The sequence below is a fragment of the Trichoplax adhaerens genome, genomic scaffold, assembly GCF_000150275.1.
Source record: "Trichoplax adhaerens TRIADscaffold_11 genomic scaffold, whole genome shotgun sequence".
NCBI lineage: Eukaryota > Metazoa > Placozoa > Uniplacotomia > Trichoplacea > Trichoplacidae > Trichoplax > Trichoplax adhaerens.
The window spans coordinates 1,660,844-1,668,804 of NW_002060953.1; positions in this window are offsets into that span (position 1 = coordinate 1,660,844).

Sequence of the window (7,961 nt, forward strand, 5' to 3'; positions counted from 1 at the left end):
TAGAAATAGTTTAATTGAATCTTTGTTGTTATTAATAATACATAACAATTTGTGCTTGAATAGTTTAAAACTAATTAATAATCACATTTTAAGTTTATTTTAATGTATACTACAGAGAGTGGCGTTATGACTAATTATCGTTATGTTAATAATAGAAATTTTCCATTATTAATATTAGTTAGTTAGCTAGCGCGGTAAATAGACCGATGTGACTTAATGTACTGTAATTGGGAAGAGGCCAACTACTTTACAGGCGTTAGACATTGTATTAAGCAGATTGATTCGTACTGTAAAATAAAGTGATAACCTATGTAAGAAAATATCTTCTGTAAATCTTCTGTTAATATGTCGAAAATAGATTAAAGGAAACTTTCAAGCTTAAGGTTCTCTAAATTCGATTTGTGCTTTAATAATCTATGCGTACTATTCTTACAACAAGGACTGCGCTCTACAATAAGCCTAATTTTTAATTTCTACTTGCCAAAGAAAATTTTTGAGAGAATTAATTTAGACTAAAAAGAATCTTACGAGATATTATCACAAAGCAATACATTGTGTTAAGTATAAAGTAACTAATCAAGATAGGAATTTAATCGACTTTAACAACGAACCAGTATATGTTTACCATGATAAATAATTTTAATTGGACAGCTGCTATGAATATATATTAATCTTAATAAATTAGCAGGTGTTAAGCGATATAACTGCAAGGTGCTATGGCTAGCAACTAGCAACATCATTAAGGAGATATACCACTAATAAAAAGAGGATATTTTCATTCGTTATACTCTTAGAGTAATCTTTAAGGTCAAACACTCCCTAGCAACAGTAATTTAATTGATTTAAAGAAAGAGTAAACTACTGAGATGAGCGTAGAGTAGAATAGACTTCTTTGAGCTCAGGATACTTTAAATTAGATTCTCGTCGTCATAAATTATTGCTCCATTATTATTAAATATTGTAATAAATGCCTCTATATTTAAATTTTTTCTACCTGAGGCAATTACTTTGTCCAAGTTCGATTAGAACGAATAGTTATGAGATGATTTTATTACAAATTTATTGATTTACACGATGTAATATACGATGGAATAGTAACTTGGCAAGACAAGTAATTGTAGCTAACTCTATCAAAGTCTTTGTTGCTACTGAATAGAAATTTCCTTTAAAATCTTACGCTCATTTTATTACATTGCACTGTACAGATCCTACTACATTAAGATCTATATTCATCCCTCATTTGATGACAAAATAGGAGAAAAGGATTATTCAGTGCATTTTTGAATTGGTCTTGCAACTCTAGCAAAGAGCGAAATTGTTCTGTTAGATGTCAGACAAGTCGTACGTAGACAACTTAATTCACTATGTTCACGCTTTGAATTCATCGATGTCCTTTTTTCATCTATTACTCTATATCGCTATGCTTTACTATTCCATCGAAATGCTATTCTATACTTTATTAATAAATATGATATGATGTAATTATAGATAATCCCCCACCCTGTCCAAAAAAGAGTTTGAAGAAGTTATCGTTAAGAATTATTGTAAATCTTGGCAGCAATGAATGCATTCAATTAGAAAATAATATGTCGTTTAGTATTTTTATCTAACATTGTATGATTAATGGAGGACCGATTTACTTAATTTTTTCTGTATTGATAAGATAAAATTTTTAATATTTGATAGTTAAAGTTAACAGCTTTTGAAAGAACGATAGCTGTTATGGAATTTTAATACCTTAGATTGCGTCATTTTAATATTAGTTGACTCGAGATCCAAATTTGCAGGACAAAGCCGGAAGAAAATTCCATATCATTCGATTTCTGATTTCTTAACGTTTCTATTATCAATTCGTATACACAAAAGATCAAGAGGACCTTTATCTTTTTGATCGTTATACTTAACCGTTTCGTTAAAACTATTGTACCGTAGGTATATTATAGAATTTTTGCATATAATAATAATACCTACGCTTAGCATTAATAATGACAGCATAGGTGATATTCAGTTATCATTTTACAGTTGGCATTAGTAACGGTACATCTACTGTTTTAACCCTTATACTGGCTCTCTCTTTAATCTTTTCAATAAATGCAATAAAAACCGGTTTGTAGGAAAATTAGAGTACGCTTAGCCTCGAGTAAATAGGACAGTATGTTTGAGGTGTTAATGGCGCTCTATCAGGTGTTATAGGCCTAGCGGATTGTTAGTGGATAATACTAGGGATGTTAGTTGTACGGTTAAGTGGGACTGCATGGCGTCTTGAAGAGGCACTGGCACATCTCAATAGATGGTATATGATTGGCCAAAGAGAGGGAAGACAATCATATGTAGCTTGGTGTCTTGCACTTGCAAAACCGTATTAAATATGCATTGGATTAAGGAATAGTATAGGAAGCTAAAATAAGAGATTAGTTAAATTGACTGAAATACAGAGAGGCCAAATCTTTCCTTGTGCAACTAGATACTGTAAGGTTGGAAATAGTTCAATATTACGCGGCGTTTAAAAGATAGTCAAATAGTTCTTAGTGGAATATTTCCAATCCATAGAAGTTGTGATCAGAAAATACAGCGATACAATATCATTGACTAGCAACATTTCATTAACGTGCATGGAATGATATTTGCCATTAAAGAAATTAATAATAATCCAAATTTACTGCTTAATATTACGCTAGGTTATAGCATACGTAATGGATATAATGATAGCCATATCGCTATTAGCGAAGCGTTGGATTTATTGTTTCAGTTTACAAAGATAAGTCCTATCTAGAAAATGCTAGTAATCGATGCTCTTTCTTAGCTTGCTCAGACTATATGATATCCTCTACTACTGCTGCAGTTACAGAACTTGACATTAGTAACCAATTAGCAGGTATTATTGGGACTCAAAATTCCCGTAGAAACTTTGATATTCAAGAAACTTCGAAAGTTGCCGATACAGCGCAAATTAGTTACAGTGCCAAGGGTGATAATTACTTGAGAAAGCAAATATTTTCAACAATTTTTCGAATTATTACCTTTGTATTTCATTACCCCAAATGATAGCGTCAATTTTAGTCAATATAAATTGGAATTTACTTAACCTACTGTCACATATTACTGATAGCGATGATATTCATCAGCAAATTGTCAATCATTTTAAAGCAAGGAATACAGGCTCACTTTTCAGAAAGTATTTCACGAGTAAAGGAGAAAATAAGTAATGCCATGTCACAACGTCGTTTGTAGTAAAAGTAACTAATTTTATTCCTAGCGTAACCGCTCTACCGTAATATACCGTTGCTAATAAGCTTCACTAACTCGACCAGCTCAGTATACGACCTTATTCAGCAATGAGTATATCCAGATAACTTCATAAATCCTCTTTATTCGAACGATAGAATATACTACTAGGCAATGTAATATCAGAACTGCTTCTATGATTAAAGGTACGCTCTTATATACCTGTGCCAGTTTCCATCGGCATAATTCTATTTACAATATACTTGATTTTGTATAACATATATTTATGATAGTCAGTATAGAATAAATATATGTAATTTAATATTGAGTGTTTACTACTCTTACTCCAATTAACAAATCAACTAGACTTGTTACTAAACAACTCACTAATCAAGTGTGACAATCTTTATCACACATTCATTAATGGAAATCCATTAACGACTTAACTTATCACAACTCTACTTTAGGAAAAATATGAATAAATATCTTTTTTATTTACGGTAATGATGAACAGTAACATGCCTTGTCTAAAATTAAAAAATGTCAAGCCAAAGTCGTTAACATTTCAGCTTCTGATCATACCCTAACGGAAATAATTAACTGGTAACTGTAATATCGTTTCCACAGTAATTTTAGTCCACAGAGGAATCCAGTACTATAAAAGCTTTTTATTACAAGGTTCTAAAGAATAGTACAGCAATAATTAATTACTCACAAGAATCTAGTCTAAAGTAATCTGAGCTCAATTAGATATCAAATCTTTTCTCCTCCTTTACGCTCAGATTTGTACACCTTATATACTTTTCTCTGAATCTATTTAAGGCAATAACATCGTCTACAATCAGACATGAATCATCACTACATTTTACAGTATTAATCAAACTGCTACAATATTATTACTTTACCATTAATGTCCAACACCGTAAGGTATTGGGCATCTTTACAATCTTAGTATTTCAAGTCGTATAACGTCCTGTACCATAATTAGTTAACAGCTATATTAGTGAATAACACTTTCTAATATAGTAGTTACCAGTCACCTAAATCTAGCAGCACAAGAATATCTATTTTTAGAAACTTAACTATTCTAAATATAGTACGCAACACAAGCAAATCTAGGGTGCATCACTACAGTAACACAATAATTAAAATAGGCAACTTATGAAACCAGTTATTTTTTACCAATAGAGATCTACTAGCAGGGTTAATCTGTATATCATAAAACAATACCTATCAACATTCTCTTGGCGTATCTCACGTTCAGAATAAGGTAAAAGTACTAATACATACAATCCATAAGATATTAAAATGCAATAACAGTCCTTGTCAACGTTAAATAATCAATAATCCATCGTTTAGAAAACAAGTCAAAGAAAATTTGTATCGGATATCCTTTGAAGGCAAATCAACACCTTTATTTCCATTTAATAAGAAAGGAAATCCTCGTTATATTACTTACATCCTCGTTACCTTAAAATCTCAGAGTGGGCAGGCCAATATATATTATATTGTCTTTGTTGGTACATGGAAGAGTCAAAATTTTCCCTTATTACAGGTTAACGATGATACTGACATTGAATTGGGATCCTATTCTAATTTAAGTCAGATTTCTGGTCCACATTCATCAACTTGCCAACCTGGTAGCTATTATCAATTCATTGCAATTCGGACATGTTGTTGGAAATATATTGCTTGTCCTCTTGGAGCTGCCAACAATCAATCAGTCACCAACTTGTCATGCTTGTCCATTAGTAAGTTTGCCAACGCAGTACAAAAATAATGGTATAATCTTGTTCACGTATCTTATCCTAACTATTATCATACCGTCTTGACTTGGATCGTGATTATTCATTATTATCATACAGCAATTGTCAAAACTTCCAATTTTATATTGTCGCAAATGTTTCTACTAGGCATTCTCATGTGTATATTGGTGGCAGTTCCATTTGCTGCACCAGTTACAATTATTAAATTGCTCGATAGGTTATATCTGATTTTGTACATCAATTACTTATGTTATGTCGATCATCTTTGTTTAAACCAATAGGTTTTCTAGTGTTTTTGAGGCAGATTTCGTAAAATCTTTCGAAGCGAGAGCGTATCTTGGCCATCGTGGGTTCATTCTCGTGGCAATATTTTTAACTTTGATACAAATAGCGATATGTTTTATCGCTAATTATTACGATTCTATTAAAGTTCATCGCTATTTTATACCAAAAAACATAGTTTATCAACGATATCGGTCGAATACTCTCGTTGAATCTGCAATTACAATTGATTATTTCTCTATACTTTGTATTTCTAACGCTTATTGAGCATTTAAGGCAAGAAAGTTGCTAGATAACTATTGTGAAGCGGAAAACATAAACTTTACTTCTTTCATGATTCTCATGACTTTATTAACCATGGTTCCGTGGTATCTTGGCACGGTGCGGCCCATTCAAGTGCCGATATTACTATTTAGTATTGTCATCTTTGCCTTGACTATTTTGCTTTGCTTGTTTACTCAAAAGCTATACATTTTTTATTCCACCCAGAACTCAATACTCGTGAACATGTTATGACCAATATAGCTAATTTATACTTCAGCTGGAAGCTGTGGAATCAATGAGGGGAACAATATTCACGTAGGCCTCAAGATCGGCGTAAATTCATTCAGTTCCACCAAAGTTTCGAATGTAATGCAAGATATAACGAATGATAAAGTAGAGTAAGATTAATTTACAAGCTATACGAAATTAAGTAGGCATAGAATTTAGAGTTAACAGGTAGGTTAGGTTATAAATATATCAAGAATAATCGTAACTGCCTCTATTGTAGTGTTTCACGGATTGATCTAGAGTAGATTCAAATGCCTTAGTTATTAAATTATGCCACGTTGGTTTTGGTCGATTATCTTCGTATAGAAAACCAAATATCCTGGCTTTAAGTTTATTTCTTTATATAATACTTTAATTAGATAAAAAAATCGAAACTTATACATTTGAAGAACAAGCTATTGATAATGATAATGTCTTGTCACAACGTCGTTTGGAGCAATCAAATTCCCGTTCCACACTTATCCTACTCTCTTCTATCGTACAGTAAAACCGCAACCAAGCGTCACTACTCGCTCTACTTTAGCTAAGGGCCTCAGTCAACAGTAAAAGGCGGGCTAGAAGTGTTTGGATAAATTTACTAAACTAACTTTATTAGGTCTGCGTATTTTCCTCCTCCTCAGCGAGGTAAATTACAACCCTTTATATACTTGTACCAAATCTACACCTTTACAACCTGTTAATTATTCTTATACATAACTTAGTCTTTTCTATAGCTTTATAATCCTCTTAATTACTATCGGACAAATATGTGTTAATTAATATTATGCGCTAATAATATTATAGCCCCAATCAACAACTTAAATCCGTTTAAGATCTAACAGATTCCTACAAATGTGACAACCACCATTTTAGCGATTACACGTCATTGGCATATTAAGTACCTTACTTCTACACATTCGATAACGGAAGTCCATTAACGATTGAACCTCACAATTTTTCAACAGATCATAATATTTACAATTATCTAAACTGAACCGTCTACTTCTACTTTAATAACATTATCACATTGTTAATTAATAATATCTTAAACCGAAGCATGTCTTAATTATCATGGAAGAATTATACGAACGCTAACATTTAATAGTAACTGGTGCACAATTAAATACAGCATTGATTCAATTTAATCGCGAATTCAAGGACGATGTGTAATTTCAAATTCTAAAAGTAGGAATTCTTAATTCAAATATGGATAAAGTTTGGGTTAATTTCATTCTTCACTTTTAAATAATCCCTTTTGGTTGAGTAAAAATTTAATAAAAGTTGCAATTTAAACCATTTAATTTTAGTCTTACTCACCGTAGCCAAGCATCAACATGGATTAACATATAGGTCCGATTACTTTTATCTGAAGTATTTTATAAAAGTATGATTAGATATAAGTTAAAAAAGTAATAGTAATTTGATGACAGTTGATAATCATTAAAAGTTTAAGTAGCTTCACTAAAATTGACAGCTGGCAGATATTCTTTAGAATCATAGACCTATCTGAGTATGTTTTGTCTACCAGTGCATGTAGCAGTTATAGTAACATTGATTTGATATAAAACCCGTAATAGTCTGTTCTATTGCGAATTTTTTCGCAAATGTAATTCGATTTAGCCCAACGAAATGATTTTTCTTTACATATTTCCTGCTTAAAAAACTCAGAAAATACGGTAATTTATTCAATTTGTTTTACGGTGATCTATTTGATACGTAATAAGTTGCGCATAGTTGGAGAAGCAGGTTTACTACTCTACAATATGATATCGATGATAAACTCTCGCTTACTTAGGTCACTCTATTATATATTTTTGATTCATCTCAATCAAGCAGTCAATTTACAGGCTGTACTGTATCTTATAAATATATCTTTAGTCTATTGATTCGACACGATATATTAAATATTTTAATTTCGTTTTCTTTACTCTTTGTGTTTATAAATTGCTAGCGTAGCCTGATCTCTTTGTATAACTTTGAATGATGTTTTACCTCATGAGTTATAACTCGTAAAGTGTCAAAAAATGTTTAACATAATTACTTTTAACTTAATTCATTTACTCAGTGTAAAGGGTACAGTAGATTATGAAACTGAAAACAATATTATTTATACATTTATTTAAGATATTACAGTACTCAGAGCCAGTTTTATTCCCG